This window comes from Rana temporaria, chromosome 4 (genome assembly GCF_905171775.1).
Source record: "Rana temporaria chromosome 4, aRanTem1.1, whole genome shotgun sequence".
Taxonomy (NCBI): domain Eukaryota; kingdom Metazoa; phylum Chordata; class Amphibia; order Anura; family Ranidae; genus Rana; species Rana temporaria.
Genome location: NC_053492.1, coordinates 350,944,487 through 350,967,029, shown reverse-complemented (window position 1 = coordinate 350,967,029; position 22,543 = coordinate 350,944,487). Strand labels below are relative to the sequence as shown.

At 40.1% G+C, this 22,543-nt stretch overlaps 1 protein-coding gene and 1 long non-coding RNA gene across 2 annotated transcripts in view; one reads left to right on the top strand and one right to left on the bottom strand.

Moving 5' to 3' along the window:
* BIRC6 (baculoviral IAP repeat containing 6) overlaps positions 1 to 22,543 on the top strand; it is a 347,923-nt gene that overhangs the window by 267,860 nt on the left and 57,520 nt on the right. The window lies entirely within an intron of this gene.
* LOC120937526 lies at positions 5,329 to 8,595 on the bottom strand. Its single transcript, XR_005748731.1, has 2 exons — positions 7,566 to 8,595; positions 5,329 to 6,286 (listed from the first exon to the last, which is right to left on the bottom strand). It is a non-coding gene; the product is annotated as an uncharacterized LOC120937526 (long non-coding RNA).

The window sequence follows — 22,543 nt, the reverse complement described above, 5'->3', positions numbered from 1 at the left end:
AAATAAGTGAGACCAGGTACATAGATACTGTGGGTGAAAGCTATCTATACACAGATTGTCATAAAAACCCCAGCTTTGTGGCAGACTTTTTAATATTTTTTTACGCTAAAGCGTTTATTTGTTAATTGCCGTGTGGACATTAATAAAACGGCACAAGAACGATGATTGTTTTTATTATAGTAAGTAGACTGCTGAAGTTCATGAGGTAATGTGAAAACTTGGCCTCCCTTTAAAATGTAAATCCCTACTTTGCCACATGATAGACATGGCATTGTGTCTAAGGTGCAATAACAGGTTTGTGGATTTCAAGAGTTATTGTAAGGTAGTCAAACATATTGTAAATTGTTATGTATGTGTTCTTGGAAAATTAGGCATTATTTTGTTACCTGATAACATAATTTTTTTTCATCATTCTTAGACTAATTGTTTTTAGCATTGACCAACAACAAACCAAAATGTTTTACCCGCATCATGTCATTTCACACGCCCTATTTTAAGTACCACAGTTTTGAGTGATGTAATAGTCCTGATTAGAATTAGATTATGGGCTTCTTTTTGTTATTTTTCCTGCTACTCTAATCAGTTAAGGCTTGTTAGATGGGTCTCAAAATGAAGCACTCACGCATGATTTTATCTCCCACTATCATTCACCAATGATCACTCAAACGTCTCTGAATGGCTTAATACCCACAAGCACCTTTTTAATTCGGAGAACGTCGCATTCTTCCTGTTCAAGCAACCACATTGCATGGTCATGGACTGCAAATTAAAAAAAAAAAAGGTTTGCTTTCTGTATTACTGTTTGAAAGATTATTTTTAACTTCTTGTTCCTGGTGAACCCAAAAGTGAAAGTAAAGCCCCCTAGTGGTGTACCAGACAACCACAAAAACCAAAGAGGTTTAATACTTTTCCACAGTACAAAAAAAGTCTAGGTTTTTGATGAGCTTTAAAATGTACATGGCATATTAAAAAGTCATATCCTGTTTCAGACTAAATAGTCTACAGTGTTAATTTTAGCTTATTTTATATGTTATGATTTGCTAAAAGATAAAACATATACTTTGTTGTAATTTTCTATTTGTGGGGCTCTATACAGAAGCAGAAACTGAGAATTTTTTCTTATAGCCTTATTAGTGCAGGTTCACACTACAGTGACTTGGGATCCGACTTGTCCCAAGTTGCTCCAAGTCACTGGACATAAGAAATTCCATTAAAGTGAATGAGAGCTGTCTTAATGTATACTGCTGAAGTTGCTCCGACTTCAGATAAGATTCCTGTACTACTTCAAGGCGACTTATAGGAAACTTTTACCCAAAGATTTCAATGGATGTTGCCTCCAAGTCGGATCTCCATCTATATTGAAGCAACTTTAGAGGTAAAAGAAAATGGTTTACCCAGGCAAACCCCTTCCTCCTACAGAGCTGATTATTCTCTGATTGGCCACAGCCAAAGTCGCCTGTCCTGGAGTCAACTTTAAGTAGTGTTGCTCAGTCATGCTGAAGTCGCCTCCAAATCGCCTTGCCAAGTCACGCTGTAAGTTGGGTTGCCCCTGTGTGAACCTGCACTAACGAGAATATATGTGTATAACAGACTTGCTTTCCCTACTCTCTGGTAGTGGAAGTTGAATGGTCTCACCTAGTCCCTTCATTAGAAATACAGTCATGTGTTTTGTATTGTGGCTATTGGGATTTTTGTTATAAATGTATATTTTGAAATAATTTATAAGGTTTTATGTATTTATTTGTAATCCCTGTGTGAATTGTGTTTTGTAGCGGTTATTTGGTTATCAAGCTTTATTCCCCAGCTTTCCATTGCTTACAGTTGAGAAGTGACATTGCCTCCCAGTGATAGGAAGTGTGTAGTTTGCAGGATTACCAGGTAAAAATTAAGGGCCAAAAGACATCCAATGTAGTCACCACACACAGGGCTAGTATGCTGCAATATATTACATTTTCTGTTTTGGGTTTAGATATATTATTGCCTACTGTGCCAATGAATAAATCTGGTTTTCATGGCCAAGTATTACTCCAAATTAGGAATGGCAAGCTGCCACAAGAATGTTCAATTGGCATGTGATTTGGGAGGAGGAAATGGCTTTATACTAGAGATGCGTATTTAATCGTTAAATCGCAATCTCGATCTTGATTCAACCCCCCTCACAATCTTAATCCGGCATTTCCACAATTTATGTAAACAATGCAGAGCCATTCTCTGCTCAGAGCTGCCAAAGAAAAAAAAAGCTGCCGGAAAAAATCACAACATTGATCAGCGCTGAGAGATCAAGAGAAACATTGTATCATTTGGTTCTTTTAGAACCAAATTTGGTCTGTGAACAGAGCAGAACTTCTGTCTGTAAATGAGGGCAGTTTAACCACTTAAGACCCGGACCAAAATGCAGGTAAAGGACCCGGCCAGTTTTTGCGATTCGGCACTGCGTCGCTTTAACTGACATTTGCGCGGTCGTGGCTCCCAAACAAAATTGGCGTCCTTTTTTTCCCCCCATAAATTAGATCTTTCTTTTGGTGGTATTTGATCACCTCTGCGGTTTTAATTTTTTGCGGTTTTAATTTTTTGCGCTATAAACAAAATGAGCGACAATTTTGAAAAAAAAATCAATATTTTTTACTTTTTTGCTATAATAAATATCCCCCAAAAATATATAAAAAAAACGTTTTTCCTCGGTTTAGGCTGATACGTATTCTTCTACCTATTTTTGGTATAAAAAAAAATCGCACTAAGCGTTTATCGATTGGTTTTGCGCAAAATTTATAGTGTTTGCAAAATAGGGGATAGTTTTATTGCATTTTTATTAATATATTTTTTTTTTACTACTAATGGCGGCGATCAGTGATTTTTTCCGTGACTGCGACATTACGGCGGACACATCGGACAATTTTGACACACTTTTGGGACAATTGTCATTTTCACAGCAAAAAATGCTATAAAAATGCATTCATTACTGTGAAAATGACAATTGCAGTTTGGGAGTTAACCACTAGGGGGCGCTGAAGGGGTTAAGTGTGACCTCATATGTGTTTCTAACTGTAGGGGGTGGGGCTGGACGTGTGACGTCATTGATCGTGCTTCCCTATATCAGGGTACACACGATCAATGACGGCACCACAGTGAAGAACGGGGAAGCTGTGTTTACACACAGCTCTCCTCGTTCTTCAGCTCCGTGGACCAATCGCGGGACTCCAGCGGCAATCGGGTCCTGCGGCCGTGGTCACGGAGCTTCGGACCGGGGTGCGGGCCCACGGCTGGGCACATAGAGGACGTACAGGTACGTGCTTGTGCCCAGCTCTGCCATTCTGCCAAAGTATGTGCAGGAGGCGGTCCTTAAGTCCCCTTTCACACTTATACGACTTGTCTCACGATTTTGGACTGCAAAATTGTATGACAAGTCATTCTCCATTATTTTCAATGACTACCATTCATACTGGCACGACTTTAAGTAGTGCCGACTTCAAAGTAGTCCTTGCACTACTTTGGTCCGATTTTGATGCCACTTACACAGGCATTAATTGAAATCGTGGTAAATCGCGGTAAAATCGCGCGACTTTGAAGTCGTAAAAGTGTGAAAGGGGGCTAAGTGGTTAAAGACCAAGCCTTTTTCTGACACTTGTTGCTTACAAGTTAAAATCAGTATTTTTTGCTAGAGAATTATTTATATTTTGTCACACTGTGTTTGTGCAGCGGTCTTACAAACACAATTTTTGGGGGAAAGATGCACTTAAACCGTAAAGTTAGCACAATTTTTGCATAATGTTGAACTACTACTGTATACAGTGTTATAGTGTTACGGCTTTTCTGTCCTTTCCTTTACTGTACTTAATGAGTAAACCGTTTTTTTGTTTTTGCAGTGCTTTTAAATAAAATGTCTTTAGGTTGTATTTACTGTAGCAAACCCTTTGTCTAAGTCAGCCTTTTTCAACCAGGGTGCCTTGAGGTTTCTTCAAGGGTGCCTTGGCAAAATGCCTAAAAATTGCCCAAAAATGTATACCAGGCAGCAGGTGCATCAAGCCTGCCTTTTTGTTACACAAAGCCACCAGTTTTTATTGTGCACCATTTCAACTTTCCAGCCACTGGAGTCCTAACACATGGTTTCATCAGTGTTGATAAGGTTGTTTATCTCCTGCACAGCATCCTTGTTTGACCCTCCCCTGCCCCCTCTCCAACACTGGGGTCACATTAGCTGAGTAATGGAGAAAAACTGAGGGAGAGGAGAAACACTGAAATACTAGTCGGTGCTAGTGAGCAAAAGTGAATTTTCCTAGAAAGAATAAATTGTCTTTGATGTTGGGTGTCCTATGCTGCTGTGTTATGTAAAACTATTCTAATAGTGTTTACATTTTAGAATGGGGTGCCTTGAGACTGACCATAATTGTAAAGGGTGCCTTGACTGAAAAAGCTTGAGAAACTGGTAGTTTTGCATCCAAATTTTGTGGAAATGTTGTTTTGCTATTTTAAATATCTGTTCTTACCCTTGATATGATCTACAAGTATTAATAATATAATCTGAATGTAATGCAAACTAAACAGTTGTGCACTCGGTGTGCATTGGAATTTGAACAAAAAAAATTTCCGCATATGTTTTTGACGGTTGAAAAGATGGCTACAGGAATGCTGTTTCTTCCTGTTTAATACTGACTTAAACCGGAAGGGTACTTATAAATTGACTAAATGTTTTCTTTTGCTTGCTTGGTATTTTAAGGATTGAAAATTTCAATGCTAAATTCTCCTTATCTAGTTTCTGTAAAGAACCAGAGAACACACAAGTAGTAGGAAGCTTTAAAAGACTAAGCCCGCCCCCATCTTTTTTTAAATGCTGTATTGTAAAAATGCCCTGAAGTCTGTGATCTGGCCTGGCATTGACCAGAGTCGTATATTAATAAATGCATGGCTTTTCCTTATGTGCACAAAGTACACTGCACTGAAAAGTGTAAACAGAGGAGTAAAAGGGTCAAAACTTACAGATTTCAAAAGTGCCCTTTTAACAATGCTTGCTTCCTATAGATGGTAAATGCACCAGTTTCTCAAAATAAGCAACACATACATTTGGTTGTTAAGTAAAATTGGTAAATTTTCTTGCATATACCTTACCATGCCTCCCCTATATATATATATATATATATATATATATATATATATATATATATATATATATATATATATATATATATATATATATATATATATATACCCTATTAAATTGTTTAAAACTGGTGCTGTTTAATGCCTTTTGACATGGGACCATGGACTTGTTTGGTTAGTGTGGGTGCTATATGGGACCCTAATGTGATGAAAATAATTTCCATAAGAATGGCAGGACTTATTACTTTCTGTTTTACTTCTATCAGTAGCACAAAGTATTGCAATATCCTAGGTGTAAAACATATTTTTTCAAGGCTAGTTCTAAAACGCCATACAGTGAAGTGTTCAGCATGATCCAGTCATTTAAAAGATGTATTAATTTAAACATCTTCCCTATCCACTCCTTTTGTTTCCTTACCAATGTACGAATAAGTTCATTAAAACATTTTTTTATTATAGAATGCTTTGGAAATCATTTTTTTTGTAAAGCAGCTTAAGGTGACAGGTTTTACTTTATAAAATACGTTTTGGAGAGTATGTTTTGAGACATGTCATTTGTCCATGAATGCACCTATATGGAAGCATATGGTAGGCAAGTCTTACAGGGAGTATAGGATGAGTGGTGTTCACATTTTTTTTTGTTTGTTTTTTTCACCATCCTCATGGTTTAGTGGATGAGATGCCATAAAATAAACACGGCTATAGAAATATTATTTCCTGTATCTTAGATATTATGGCAGTATCACAGTACTCTTGGGAATTAAGACAAGTGCACAGTTGCACCTCCTGAACTTCAATGAATTCTGCTCATCTTGATCTTAAAATTCCTATCTGAATTTACAAATTTGCTTTGCCAATGGTCCTCCTAGGCACTTAGCACTGGAATGTATTGGATGGTCTGAGTCCCCTCGCTGTACCTTCAGATGCCCTGCCATTTATAATATAGTCACTGAGGAACCACCCTCACTGGTTAAGCACTCGGCTTAAGATAAGACTGTCAGAGAGTGGTATAGATGTACACAAATACAATGACAAAGAGATTCAGTACAGTCCCTATAATTCCCAACATGGCTAAAATGGATTCCTCTTTCTCTTCTTTATCCTCTTGCCTTTTCACTTCTGCTGCTGCTGCTGTGATAGCAGATATGACCATGTTTCCCAGAAAAGTCTTCAGCAATCCTCCGAAGACTGTCTAGAGGAAAAGGATTTTAAATGAAAATACTTTTACTTTCATGTCATCTGTAATGCATAAAAAATGTATTTGATATCCACCCATAGCTCATACATAGTAGATTCTATGGCATGCCAAAGCAGAAGTTAAAGGGCTAAGTTAAGCATATTGACAATTTAAATACCCGCAAAAGTAAGATCAGGTAATGCATTTTCTGATAAATGTAACCTTTTATTTAAACTATCCCTGTTATAATGCTGGTAGAATAAAATAAAGCATTCAAATAAACTAATATTTAAAATTGCATATTTGTAAAACATGAAACCTGTTGTGGAAAAAAGGTAAGGGCATAGCAGGTCAGTTCCAAGGAATAGCATGTGATATTAGCATACTTAAATAAGTGTCTTCCTGTTCACATTGGTTACATGTAACCAGCCAAGCATTGTGCATTTGTAATGCATCTTCATATCCCTTGTAGTGAACCTGGCTATTGACATACTGATAAATTGAGTACTCTATAATCCATTTGTACACTTAGATTTGTATTGCCAATTAACCCTTTTCCGTGCTGGAGAGTCTTGGTTTGCTAAATTGGTGACCCTTTGGAAATGAGGACTGGCTTTGTTTTCAATAATCCTACCACTTACTATGCTACACAATTACGGTACGATTCAACAGTTTTAGATTTGCATTAACTAAATATTGCCATTTTATGCTGTGATGGTAATGTCAGTCAGTAAAAACCTGAATGCTGATTCATAAGGCTGCACCATGCAACTGTTTTTATCTCATATATAATACATGCCTTTTACATGTGACCTTTTGGGGGGGGGGGGGAGCAGTATTGGTCAAATGTAGAATTAAAACGGCTTGTTTAATCCATGCTTACATTCATAGGACAGCAGCTATTTAAGTTTCACATATCAAGCAGCATGCATAAAGCGATTGCTATCTTGGTAGTCTCCATTTTTATATAGCCTAAAAATTCAATAAAAAAAAAAAAATTGTAAAATTTTATTAGCCATTAGATTATGTGATGCACATGCCCTAGTTTGCCCATTCCATGTCCAGTGTCTTACTCTTTGAACTGAATAATTAAAACTGGCAACTGATGATAATGATTCCTAGTGGGAGGTGTAGGTTGTGTACAATTCTTTTGTCTCCATTGCTGAGGGTACTGTAGTTCAGTGTTCTAAAAATGGTGCTGGTGTGTTTTCTTTTTCCCTTTGTCCATTTGTGTGTGATTACAAGCATGCAATCTATTAAAATGGGGTTTTGGTTATGAATAAGAATTGCTTACCCTACTCTGCATCAGGAGCACAGTGACATCAGGCATGCTTCTGTGTCCTCAACACAATGGGAAAGCAAGCTTGTATCTTCAAGCAGAGCTGTATCACACATGTGCATATACATATATATAGCCCTCTCTTCTTCCCCCTAATAACGAGCAGCATACAGCAGCAAAATTCACAAATGCTCAGTCTGTCATTAATCCAAATAATTTAAGCGATGTGAAAAAGATAACTTTCAGTATTGATCCACAACACGAGAACAGCGTTTCCAAGATACTTGTCAGCTTAAATCCACTTTGTTTTCTTTCTTTTTTTTTTTTTCGAACTACGCCGTCCACAGCCCGAAGCTCTTACTTTTTAAGATTGGCTTTCTTTTTTTTTTTTTTTTTTTTTTCTTTTCTTTTTTTTTTTCAGAGGTTTTTGTCATTGACGTGATGGAATTCCATTCCTGGATTTTCCCATTTAATGAGATTGTAAATTTTGGTGTCTCCTGCTCCCAGTAACATAGTTTTACTTCCAGTAGTGCTTGCTATTAAGCTGTGTGCTTGATATGAGTAATCTAATCCCTATGTATGGAGTTTCCAGTACCAGGTACGGTTCACACCTAAGCAGGCATCACTAGCAGATAATTCCAAGGCGTCATCATGGGTATGGCATAACTCGGCAGCAGCTATCTCCAGCAGAGGAGCACAGTAGTCATGCTCTGGATTGAAATACAGTAGCAAGCTGTGACATTGACTAAACAAGCACCTGGCACTTGCAGAATAAAGGAGCTACAAGCTGCCCTCCCAGACAGCGAGTTGCATAACAATGCGCAGCACCACCATTGTCAGGCCAGGCACATTTGAAATCTGCAACCATTCCAGCAAGGAGCGTGTGCATGCAGAAGGGAGGGGAGTGAGAGAGTTAAGCCCAGTCCTGGAAGCTCTAAGGGAAAGCTGCGTGACAAATGGTGACATTAAGGCACTGGAGCTGAAAAGCAGCTTCTACCTTTTTGTTTCCCATGCTTTGTTACGACAGGGATATTTTTTTTAAAGGAAGGAACTGTCTCTTTATAGTCACTCCTCACAAGCTCACCACCCAAATCAGATGGGTCACAGTGTGTGCGTCATCAGGCTGTAACCAATGCTGATGACTGGAGGGTAATGTCCCTCGAGCATCTGTTTATGGAAAGCAATTATTTGAACTAACCTTCTGAAAATTAGAAAGTGTATGTGGAAGCGTGCATTTATGCATGTGTGTGCTCATGTCTAATTTTCTCAACACCCTTTATTTAATCATTTGTCCTTTTTTCATAATTCTTTGCCTAGCAGTTTTGCATTAAATGTAGTTCAGTTTTTTAAATGGCTTATGAAAATGTCTAACAATTGATATTCTGTAACCGTAACGCAGACCTACTTTGAAAATATTGTTTAAAGGTGATGATTCAAATCCTGTGAATTTACCCTTTGATGCACCTTTATTATGCAATTTCCTTTTTTAGCACCATTTTTAAACTAAAGAGGCATAACAAAAAATTCATAAAATGTTTCTGCCTTCTGCAAGTTGCATAATCGTATGTAGGGATGTTTGGTACACCTTTTAGATTTGATGGATTTACATAAAAAAATCGTCATTTTTGTTCATGCGTAAAGCTGCATGACGAATACAATTTGGACATAAATTCTCCTTCAGAACAAAACAAATTGTGTGTATGTGTGCGTCTTATATAACAGTCAGTGCTAAAACTATGAAAATAAGGCAGCTAGCAACAGGGTTAATATACGGAAATCCCTTAAGCGTTCAATAAACATTACTGAACAAAACATTACTTTTCAATTTAAGTCCATCAGTATAAAAGGGTGTTTATTAGACTACAGAGATCAGCATTCCTCTATGGCCACCCAAGCTTCATCCATCCATACGCTTTTGGGTTTTCTCACTGGAGCATTAACTATCCACCACTAGAGGAAGTGAGTGCCTTTGTATGGGAAGAAAATGCTCACCACATGGAGCCAAACGCCAGAAGGGGCCAGATATAGTGTAGTATTTTATTGTGACATCTTAGAAAAAACACTGAATCAATAAAAAGATGCTTTTAATATAAAACTCATGCGTTTCGTTCCAATGTCTTTAGGGGACACTAAAGATGTGCGTTGGCATGAAATGTGTTGTGTGAGGGCTATATCTGGCCCCTTCTGGTGTTTGGCTCCATGTGGTGAAAATGTTCTCCCCATACAGTGACATTCTCACTCCCCTAGTGGTGCATAGCTCCAGTGAGAAAACCAAAGTGGATGGATGGATAGAGGTTGTATGGCCATAGTTGTCTAATAAACACACTATTTGCTGCACCATCAGCTTTTGGAGTCGGTGAGTGCAATATTCTTTTCAGTCACGGGTGGTGATTTTTTTCCTCTGGATGTATATCCAGAAGGTTTTTTTGGGCTGTATATTCAGCAGGCTTTTTTTCCTTTTTTTTTTTGTGTGTTTTTTTTTTTTTGCAAGTACTTTTTTTTTTTCTTTTTTCTCTCTAATCTAATCTTAAATGTTTTATATTTGATTTTACCCAACAATTATTATTTTTTTTTTTCATTCTATCATGCCTACCAGCACTTCGTAATGCTGCAATGCCAACTTTTGTAATCGAGTCTGTTCGTTGATGGCCATCTTCTGTCCACAGGAACAGAACAGAGAAATGTAGTTATCAGGCGATTATTGAAATCGGGCACACATAAAGCGGGTTACAGTGAACAGATGTTCTGTCACCCACTGTATTTGTGGCAGATATCTATAAAATTATTTTATCACAACGTTTCTCTCTGTAGACTATTCATTCTGTTCTTAAAGTTTGTGCCGCCTAGCCAAGGTCAGGGCCTCTGGATTTCTAGGGGGCATTCAACCGTGCATACCTTGCAACAGCCACTTTTTGTTTTGTTGGAAACATATTTTTAGTCCACACTGACAATCCACTTTCCATTGCATCATGGGAAGCATAGAAGGCAAGCCTAGTCATGTAATTGGAGAATGCAGGGATCTGCAGAATGTAGGAAGAGAAGAAATACAAACTCATCCAGCATTCTAACATAGTTGTGAACATAAGTAATTTTTTTATGTAGAGATAATTGGTCACCGACTTTAAAGTGGTTCCTGAAGGCAGGTTGTGTGCATGGGTGTTTTTTTTTTTAACCTGTATTCTTTCTCTGCATTAAGGTATAAAAGAAAAAACCCTAATAACTTTAAATTATGAGGACAGTGATGATATTGAGCGTTGTGTGTTGAAAACTTTTTGTTAGTCCTAGAACCCTAACTTTAGGCCCCATGTACACCGCTGCTGCTAAACGGACGTTCAGAGGCAGTTGGACACTTTTCTCAATTGCCCCTGAACTCATTCAATGTTATCTTGTGTACATGTACACAGGTTCATGTACTGTTGTTTTTAGGCAGTTGCGTTTTTATAGGCCTTTTTTGGAAGACAAAAAGAGTTCAGATGCTAAACGCGACTTGACGCAAGTTCGTTGATGTGCGTTTTGGCCATTTATTTATATTATAATTATAATTTTATATATATATATATAATTTTTATTTTTTTTAACAGAAAACGCTGCATGTAAACGCGGCAAGTGGAAGTTTTAAACGTGGGTTACTATCAAGTTAAATCGTTCAGGAGCAGTTGTAAAAAATCCTGTGTACATAAAGCATTATAGTCAAATTTAACTTTGGGTACAAGTATAAAGCACAACATATGATGATCAGACAAAACGGGGAACTGTATACTGTAATCACCGCAATCGTCCATAAGATTAGTGTGATGTTTTAAACTACCAATTGTGGATGGGGTAACACTGGAAAAACCTTTTGGGGTTACTAATTCCTAGTTTTGAATGGCACAAGAGATTCTATTTGCATGGGATTTTTTTGTTTTCCAAATGCAATAAAATGTGTGTGTGCCTGTAGTAGACTGATGAGGCAATACAATAGATAGAAAGTCTCTTCAGTGGAAGGGACTAGTGTGTTCCTAGTTTTTAAAGCACTGCATAAATTATCTGAGCAACTAATGAAGTTATTTGGCAACAGGTCAGTAATGTAATTGGGTGTTAAAAAATGCATCTTCGAGAGACTGTGCGTCTCAGAAGTACCGTATTTGCCGGCGTATAAGACGACCCCCTAATAATATGCTGAAAACTGTGGTTTTGTGGTCTACTCACCGTATTAGACGACCCCCTTGTGCGGTAGTAATGTGTTTTAATTAAATGAAGAAGCTGCAGCCTGCCGGGTACTCTGTACGGCTGCATGTATTCTGTATATGCGCCGCTCAGCCAATCCCGATGCACTGTGTTGATGACAGAGCATGCTAAGCCTGCTTGGATTGGAGTAACAACCTCTGCCAATCCGAGCAGGCTACATAATGTAGCCTGCTCGGATTGGCAGAGGTTATTGCTCCAATCCGAGCAGGCTTAGCATGCTCTGTCATCAACGGAGTGCATCAGAATTTGCTGAGCGGCGCATATACAGAATACATGCAGCCGTACAGAGCACCTGGCAGCTGATATCGATTGAGCAGCTGCTTTACCCGGCATATAAGATGACCCCCGGTTTTTGGCTGTGTAATTCCGATGTAAAAGGTCGTCTTATATGCTGGAAAATACGGTAAAGATGGGCAGAGGTTGAACAATCTGTGAAAAGCTGTGTTTAAAAATTTGTTCAAGGTTGATCATCTACAGTACATAAAATCAAGATTCACCGAACTTAGAGAAATCTCCTGTGTGCAAGGGACAAGGCCAAAACAAAATATTGTATGCCTGTGTTCTATGGGCCCTCAGACTGCCCTGCATTAAAAACGGGCATGAGTCTATGATGGGCTCATTAATACTTCCAAAACTCAGTGTCTGTAAGCACAGCCGTGCCATCCAAAAATGCAAAGTAAACCTCTATTATGCAAAGAGGCCATATCTAAACATGATCCATAAATGCTCCTTTCTTTGGCCCAAAACATTTAAAATAGTCTGTTGCAAAGTGGGAAATGTGTTCTGTGGTCAGACTAATCGAAATGTTTTATTTTTTGGCAACTTATTTTCTGATTTATCCGTCATGGATCTCTGATGGTATTGGTGGTGCATTAGTGCATATGGAGTGAACAGCTTGCACATTTATTAAGGCACCATCAATGCTGCCAAATATATCCAGGTTTTGGAACAATATGTGCTCTCATCCAGACGATGCCTTGTTCATGGAAGACCCTGTATTTTTAAGTAGGAAAAATGCTAAATTGCATACTGCATCTATGACAAGAGCATGGCTTCATTGTAGAAAAGTCTGGGTGCTTGAATGGCCTGCCTGCAGTCCAGGTCTTTTAGCAGTTGAAAATATTTGGTTCAACCTTAAAACGAAACATATAACAAAGATGACCTAGGACTGTTGAAAATTTAGGATCCTAGATCAGTCAGGAATAAAACAAAATCCCTCTCAAATGACATTAACTTGTTCCCAGGCGTTTACAGTGTGTTAAAAGAAGAGGGGATGCTACACCGTGGTAAACTTAAAATTTTACTTTTTGGTCATCAAAGAAAACGCTATGTCTGGCGCAAACCCAACACATCTCATCACGCAAAGAACACCATCCCCACAGTGAAACATGGTGGCAGCATCATGCTGTGGGGATGTTTTTCAGCAGTTGAGACTGGGCAACTGATCAGAGTTGAGGGGAAAATGGATGGTGCTAAATACAGGGATATTTTTAAGCAAAACCTGTACCATTTTGTGTGTGATTTGAGGCTAGGATGGAGGTTCACCTTCTGCATCAATGACACCAGACAATGACGATAAGGCAACAATTGAGTGGTTTAAGGGGAAACATGTAAATGTGTTTGGAATGGCCTAATCAAAGTCCAGACCTCAATCCAATAGAAAATTTGTGGTCAGACTTAAAGATCTTAACCACTTAACAACCAGGCCAATTCTGATACTTTGCTCGAAAATTACATAGAACCCCCAAACATATATGTTTTTTTTTTTAGCAGAGACCCTAGAGAATACAATGGTGATCATTGCAGTTTTTTATCTCGCACAGTATTTGCGCATACATTTTTCAAACGTATTTGCTTTAAAAAAAAAAAAAAAAAAAAGTTTTGTGCTTTAAAAAAAAACATAATGTGAAAGATGAAGTTACGCCGAGTAAATAAATACCTAACGTCACGCTTTAAAATTGCACACGCTCGTGGAATGGCGCCAAACTTCGGTACTTAAAAAATCCCCATAGGCGACGCTTTCACTTTTTTTTACTGGTTACATGTTTTGAGTTAGAGGAGGTCTAGGGCTAGAATTATCGCTCTCGCTCTAACGTTCACGGCAACACCACACGCGTGTTTTTAACACCGTTTTCATATGTGGGCAGGACTTGCGTATGTGGTCACTTCTGCATGCGAGCGTACGGAGATAGGGGCACTTTAACAAAAAAAATTTTTTTTTTTTTTTTTTTTACTTAAAAATAAATGTATTTTGACACTTTTATTCCTATTACAAGCAATGTAAACATCCCTTGTAATAGGAATATTACATGACAGAACCACTTTACAGTCAATAAGACCCCACATCTCGCCTCTAAGCTGGAAAGCCTAAAATAAAAAAAACGATCACCACTTCAAAGCCGAAGCGGCAAAGTTTTTTTTTTTAATGCAAAGGCCGGGCGTGACGTCATAACATCGCGCCCGGCCTCCGACGATCATAGAGACTCTGGCAACCATCCGGTCTTCCGGAAATCTCTATGAACAACATCCGGGGCCGGCGGATCTTCTCATGACTCATCGATCGCACAGGAGGGCAGCGGGAGGGGGGACGTCCCCTATCGCCGCTCGTAAGAATGATTAAGTGGCGGAACACCCGCGATGATTGCTCTTATGGTGTAGGGAATCGCCGGCTGAAAATGCAGATATTCAGGCCAGAGTTCAATGTTTGTTTCATCAGACTAGGGAATTGAGTTTCTCATGGTCTGAGTCCTTTAGGCAAACTCCAGGCGGGCTGTTGTGCCTTTTGCTGAGGAGTGGCTTCTGTCTTGCCACTCTACCAGCAGAACTGTTAAAGACGATTTTACGCCGAGTAAATAACTAACATTTCATTCTTTGAAATTGTGCATACTTGTGGAATGGCGAAAAACTACGTTGCTAAAAAATCTCCATAGGTGGCACTTTAAAAAAAAAAAACGGTTACCAGGTTAGAGTTAGAGGAGGTCTAGTGCTAGAATTATTGCTCTCGCTCTGAATATCGCGGCAATACCTCACATGTGTGATTTGAACACCGTTTACATATGCGGGAACTTAAATTCATGGGGGCGAGGGCGCTTTAAAAAAAAAAAATATCACTTTTATTGCTGTCACAAGGAATGTAAACATCCCTTGTGACAGTAATAGGTGGTGACAGGTACTCTTTATGGAAGGATCGTGGTCTAAAAGACACCATAACCCTCCTTTGCACTTCAAAGTATTCATATCGTTCTGAATACTGAATATATATTTTTTAAATGGTGCCATTGACAGCCGAGTAAACAGTGACGTCTCTTCCGCGTTTACACCAAGAAGACTGTATCCTTCCAGTCTCACTCTAGCCAGCGGAAGTGGCGGATCGGGTCTCCCGGTGGGACAACAGCCCCGAGAAGACGGTACCGGGGTAATGCTTGCAGCTGCAGGCATCATGCCGGTATAACCCCTGAAAGCAGAGGCCACATATGTGCGTATCCTTGACGGGAAGGAGTTAACCTAGTAATGTAATTTTTCAATATTTTTGACTTTGCCCCTGCATAAAATGCTTACTGATCCTACCATGACATTCCTGGTTAAGGCATTTTGTTATAGGGTGACAATTCTTTGAGTGACACCTGCCTCACAATTGTGCTGCTAAATTATCTCCTTGTCTCACAAGTTTCCAAGGTAGACTGCCTGTGTTGCTGTTTTAACATATATTACATAAGCACAATCGGTAAACCAACACTGAGAAACGCCATGCAGTCAATGCTGAAGTGAGGAAGGGGCGCTGAGTTGCAACAATGTATGGAGGGAAAAAGTAAAGAGAAATATTTTGTAGCAAATGATGGCCGTTCGTTTTGAGACCATGTTTTACCAAACTAAACAATATTTAGATAGGGTTTTATCGCAAGTAAGTGCAAATTGGCATGATTTATCATCTTAGATTAGCCTTTTTCAACCAGGGTGCCCTTTGGGTTCTTCAGGGGTGCCTTGTCAAAATGCACCATGCAGACCAGACACTGCCATCCCAACAACGACATGGATGGACATCAGGAACTTGTACAGCATTCTTGTTTGCCCCTCTCTGCCCGCACTGGTGACGTGTTGGCAAAGGGAAGGAGAGAAAGTGAGGGAGAAAAAAATGCTAGAATACTAGCCAGTACCAGTGTGTAAAGGTGGAGGAATAAATCCGCTCTAATTTTGTGCAGTGTGTAGATATTGCTGCGATATGTAAAACTATTAGTTTTGTTTTTTACATTTTAGAATCGGGTTCCTCGAGATTGTGTAGAATTTTAAAGTGTGCCTTGATTGAAAAGAGGTTGAGAAACACTCTTAAGCCCCATGCAATTAGCTTTTCTTAAATATTTTTGTCTTCAGCTTTACCAAAACCATCTAATATGAGGTCAAACCTTAAGAGTTTCAATTTGTATGCAATCAGGCAGGCCCTTGCACAACATGGTTTTGGTAAATCTGAAGATAATCGAATAGTGTGTATGGGGTCTAAGATGACATAAGTGAAAGACCCAAATTCTGTACATTTTATTGCTGGTTTATAAGCAGTATGGGGGTACTGGGGTTTATTTCGTAGCCTGTTGGTTTGTCAATTTTGTGAACTCTAGCAGCTCACAAATGGTTGAAAACGCTGACTCCTAATGTATATTACTCAGTCTACAGAAGTACAAATTAACAGCTAATCAGGCTCTATAAAGGAGAAGCTTTGCAAGATTACCAAACAGGCTGCTTATTATTCTGCAAACCACATTCTCGATATCAGTGCTTCATGTTAATTCAGTAGGCGTGCTGCAGAAGCGTATCTAGTTGTAATGAATCTTGTGGTTTGAAATAACAATGAAATAGGGGACGCTTATATAGATTCAACTTTCTCACAGTATATCTTAAAGCAAAGATTGCATTAAAAATTCACTTTCTCTACGCTTGCATCTTCAGATCCTTAGACTTACTGTTCATCCAGGAGTATTGTTTAATTTGCTTTTAAATAGAAAATTTCCTTCTTGATGTACAAAGACACATGGACAACTCGGCTTTACAAAGACACTGTCACTTAAAGTGGATGTAAACCCACTCATCCTTTCTAAACTACTGCCATAGTGCTGATCTATAAGAATATACATGCCTCCTGCATGTATCCTTACCTGTCAAATGTCTCACACTCTGTTATAAGAACTGAAAAACTGCAGATTCTGTGCGCGGATCTGTTGTCTGGAGCTCGGTGGGTGGAGTCGTGATGTCAGTAGACTCCTGTGTATTCCTTACACTGAATTCTGCTATGATCACTAACTTCCAGTCAAAATACAGAAAAGTAACCACATTAATTCAGAAAAGGCATGGGGGTGGGAATTAAAAAAAAAAAAAAAAATGCCTGAGTGCATGAGATATGTAAATAACCTGTCATTCACAGCAAGGGGGAAGAACGGACAAAAGTTTTCTCCTGTTTGTTTGTTTGTTTATCTCACTGAAAAAAGAGGATTGCTCAGAGCTGGGTTAAAGGGGTTGTAAAGGTAAAAATATTTTTTCCTAAATAGCTTCCTTTACCCTAGTGCAGTCATCCTTCACTTACCTCATCCTTCCATTTTGCTTTTAAATGTCCTTATTTCTTGTTCTTCTGTCTGTAACTCCACACAGTAACGCAAGGCTTTCTCCCTGGTGTGGAGTGTCATGCTCGCTCCCTCCCTTGGACAACGGGGGTGTTGGGACGCCCACTAACACACAGCTCCTTTCTCTATCTGCAACGTAGAGAGCGTCCTGCTCACCCCCTCAAGGGAGGTGGCGAGTACGACACTCCACACTAGGGAGAAAGCCTCACATTACTGTGGTGAGTTACAGACAGAAGAACAGGAAGTGAGCATTTCTCAGAAGAAATAAGGACATTTAAAAGCAAAATGGAAGGATGAGGTAAGTGAAGGAGGACTGCACTAAGGTAAAGAAAGCTATTTTTTTTTTTTTTTTTGTTACCTTTACAACCCCGTTAACTTTGTGGCAAGACTGGGCACAGACATAGGAAATCTTATACTCTACAATGTGACAGCAATTTGCTTTTAACAGCTGAAGTAGCAGGAAAGCAAAGAACAGAAGCCGTGTTTAAGCTTTGCGTTTCTGAAAGTGTTTTTAAACTCACAATTTCTAAAATCGCTGACAGGCAGGGTTTTTATGACAGAAGAGACCGTAGTGGTCTCTTTAGGATAAGCATTAGCTTAGTTTATAGATAAATGTTTATTTTGTTGAAATAAAATTATACTTGGGATAATAAAAATAAAATAAAAATCCATCCCTCCCCCTAGCACTTCCTCAAGATGACATTAGGGCTGTGGCAGGTGGTCATGTGCGAAGATGAGCCTCAATGCACAGAATGGTTCTTAATTTACTCCTGAGCATGCGTGTGGTGGCCCAGAATTGGTGACTGTAAGGTGGCACTGTCCGAAGTAGTCATTACCCTCATGCCTGCTCATTGTTATGTAAAGATTGGATATGAGGGAAGGAGATTTGCTTCTATGTGGCAGCAAATATGGCTGCAAAATCCCATGAAATGTTGGAGTAACAAATGCTTTAAGTGCTGTTTTGGCAATTTATGCCATTAAAGGTATCGGTTTTATGATGAGAGGAAGTGAGTGACCCCCTGGTGGTCTGGGATGACTGCAGCAGTTCATGTTTCTGCTTTTCTTAAAGCACATTGGTTAACAGGCATGTTGAGTTCCATTGGGTGTGGAGTGGCATCATAGGCCAGTAGTAAATGTGACAATGTAATGTAACTGCTGAAACATTTAATCGGAGGACTATTATTCCAATAGCATTTCAACTGTTGGGTTTTGATCTCACTGTTGCTTATATGCTCATGTCTTATAACTGTTTCCTCTGGGATATTGATATTGGCAATGGCTGTTCTTGAGGCGCAGCCTCTTTGACAAGGCACCTCTGACATTTTTATGGTCTGTATTCTCTGAGTTTTATTGTATATCAAGCAATGATTACGCATATAGAACTCATTTGCTGATGGTTTCAAAATGTATGCTCTTGCCTCTGTAAACAAGCCGTAAGGCCCCTTTCACACAGGGCGGATCAGTAATGAACCGCCCCGTGAACCTCCGCTTGCTCAGCGGGGATCACTCTCTTGATCCCCGCTGAGCCGGCGGATGACAGGGCGGTCCCGGCACACTGTGCAGGGCCCGCCCTGTCTTTTATCCGCTCTCCCCTATGGGGGGATCGGATGAACACGGACCGTCTGTGTTCACCCGATCCGCAGACGGATGGGTAAGTAATTTTTTCCTCCGTCACACTTTGGCTGATCAGAGCGGGTCGGATGTCAGCGGGCATGTCACCGCTGACATCCGTGGCTCCATAGAGGAGCACGGAGCGCCCGTTCAGGTCCGCCTAAACGGTCTGCCCGTGTGGAAGAGCCCTAAGGCTGAAATGATTCTAGTATGGTAGTGATCCTTTGCATTTAAGGCCCCATTGTTTGGTGATTCCACACTTTACAACAACCAAAGATTTGTGTTTGACTAAATAGTTTTATGTGTGTGAAAACACTATATGCGCACAGATTACAAATTATGACTTCAACAAAGACTTTAAGATAAAAGTGTCTGCCTTTACAATTGCCCTAAATTCCCTTTTGTTCCCCATTCTGATGCTTGGTTTGAGCTTCAAGTCCTCTCCACCACGTCTAGATGCCTATATGCATGGTGTTACTGCCATGTTATTGGCTAATTAGCAATTTGAGTTGCCAAGCAGTGTGGCCCCTGTATGTGTGTGTGTGTGTGTGTGTGTGTATATATATATATATATATATATATATATGTATATATATATGTATATATATATATATATATATATATATATATATATATATATATATATATATATATATATATATATATATATATATATATATATATATATATATATATATATATAAAATATATAATATATTGTATGTCTTTATATGGTTTTCTTTATACCTCCAGGTTTGTTTTTGTAAGGACTTGGCAGATTTTATATGGCTGCCACTAGACATTGACTGAGCCTCAGGGAGCTGCAATCTTAGATGTTTTAGACACACATCGGCAAAGTCCTGTGACGAAGAGTCGTGACTTATGAGCTTAAAATGCAGTAGAGCATACAACGTGTAGAACTGACATGATAGCCAGAAGCAAACGCAGCCATATTCATATGTTTGGATAGGTGCTCTGAAGAGGACTGGGAAAGCCTGCAGTGCTGAATTATTTAGCAATGGTGGGGGGAAAGCTGAGACCTTCAGGAAATGTATTACCTGAGCTATTTTATGTCTGTGGCAGCTGTGCAGAGTTGAAAGCTTTTAATTAGAAATGAGAAGTCTTTGTGTTTGTAGCTTGCTTTCAGCATGTGGTTTCATAGTGTACTGTAGATGCAATACCTTTTGCGTTACTCATGCAAGTGCACCTGCTGTGTCCCCCATTACACTTGCAAATGTTAATGTTCTCTTCCTTTTAATATATAGATACAATTTTGTAACATTCAATGTCATCGATGTGCGTCACAATCGGCCTCTTTATATTGTTTTAGCTTAACTGGATTGCTTTTATCCAATTAAACAGTACTCAAAATGTTAAACGATTTGGAAAAAGGAGTTAACGCTGTTCAATATCTATTTAACAGCCCATTAAGTTTAGCCCAGCTATTTTTTTTTTTTTAATGGGAGTCCACCAAACTATTGTATACTTACAATTACAAGGAATATATTGTAAGAAAATAACCGTGTTTCTAAAGCTCGGCTGCATCTGACTGGATAAAACCTTTGGCTGGAAGGGAAGGCAGGAGGAAGGTGCACATTTTTGTTCAGGGAGATGAACAAAAAAAAACTTGCAGATCCTTATATCGGCACAAGCGATGTGGATTCAGGGATCTCTCACTGTGTCTTTGTATTCTGTGTGCGGACTCATTAAGTTGTGACATTCAGATGGTATTGTCAGACTTTGGCATAAACAACATAAAAAGTATCCATCCTGCCTTGTATCAACGGTTCAGGCTGGTGGTGGTGTAATGGTGTGGGGGATATTTTCTTGGCACACTTTGGGCCCCTTGGTACCAATTAAGCATTGTTTAACTGCTTGCAGACCAGCCGCCGCAGTTATACGGCGGCAGGTCGGCTTGGCTGTGCGAGATCACGTAACTATACAGCATCTCGCGAATCAGCCAATAGAAGCGCGTGTGTGCTCGCCTTTGGTCCCGACGCGGGTGCCCGGCGGTTCATACAATGTATGAACAGCGATCAGTCATTTCTTTCTCGTACATCACGGGACACAGAGCGGCATATTCATTACTATGTGGGTTATATGGAGTACCTTCAGGTGATGGACACTGGCAATCTCAAACAGGAAGTGCCCCTCCCTATATAACCGCCTCCCATAGGAGGAGTACCTCAGTTTTTTTTCGCCAGTGTCTTAGGTGTTGGTCATGGTTTAGCTTTGCCTCCACATCCTTGGGATCAAGGCAGGCTAACCGGATCTGTCCAACGGCCTCAGTGCTAAAGTGGACAGTATCCGGACCCCAAAGCCATGGGGTTTGCCCATAACGCTTCTCTTTTTAGAGAGCTGGACCCTGGGCCCAGGACTTGGAACCTTGGGCATCTAAAGCTCCTGTTTGCCAGGGTGCTATATGGGCCCAGGACAGTGGCTCCTTCATAGGAACCCAGGGCCTGAAGGTCTAGACGCCACCCACGGAGATGGGGGAAGATTGGACCTCTTGCTGTGCAAAAGTCCTGCGGCATGGAGCAGGTAAGTATTGGGGAGCCTGCGGAACTTGGTTCTTAGCAGATTCCCTGGAGGGAGGTGCACAGGGGGTCATGCCTGGGTATGCTCTGCATTGGCAAGGAATCACTATGTCTATGGTCAGAGACAGGATGATTCAAATCTTTTTCCCCCAGTGATAGGTGTCCTCCCTGGTAAGTGTTGTTTAGCTGGGTCTGCTGCGCTAGGTGTGGGATCTCTGTGAAATACAGGAGCCGTGTTTCCCATGCTAAGAGGAGGTCTGTGACCTACCTGAGGGCTTACCTGCCTCGGTGCTGCGCCGCTCCGTCCTCCATGTGCGATGGCCCCCGCCGACGGGCGCGCGTGCCCGAGATATGAACGTTTTTTCGCGCCATTGGCTGGGGTGGGGGCGCATCCCTGTGGGCGGCGATTTACATATAGGAAGGGGAGGCCCTTCCAGTAGCTGCCAAAAGCTCAGTGTCTTCCTGAGTTACAGAGGAGGAGGACGCAGAGCGGAGCTCGCTGAGGACACCCAGTGGCGGAAGGAAAGATTACAGTCATTTTCTAAAGAATAGACTGTCAAACATAGATAGGTTTCCTTTTCTTTTTTTTCAGCAGATGGCTATTGGCAATACTTATTAGGAGACAGGGTATTTTTCTTTTCCTCTTCAAAAAAAAAATAAAAAAAGATATATAAAAAAAAAGAAAAAAGAAGAAGAAAAAGGGAAAGTACTTCTGATCTCCCTTCTCAGTTTGGGCGTTAGTCTCTATCGTTCCCAAACCGGCAGATCCCCTTAGCTACGTCTGTGGCTGGGTGATAGCAGGTGTACCTCGGTATTGTACCATGGCTTCTGGGTCAGAGGGTACAAAGGGTGGGGATTCCCCCGCAAAATCCGAGGGCTCAGACACGGCTATGCCGCTGCTCTCCCCACAGGACATATCAGGGCACGCCCTGATGGGACCTGGGGGATCTGGTGCTGGGGCTGGTCCAGTTCAGTCCCACCCTGGCTTTGTCACTGAGAGGGTGCTTGC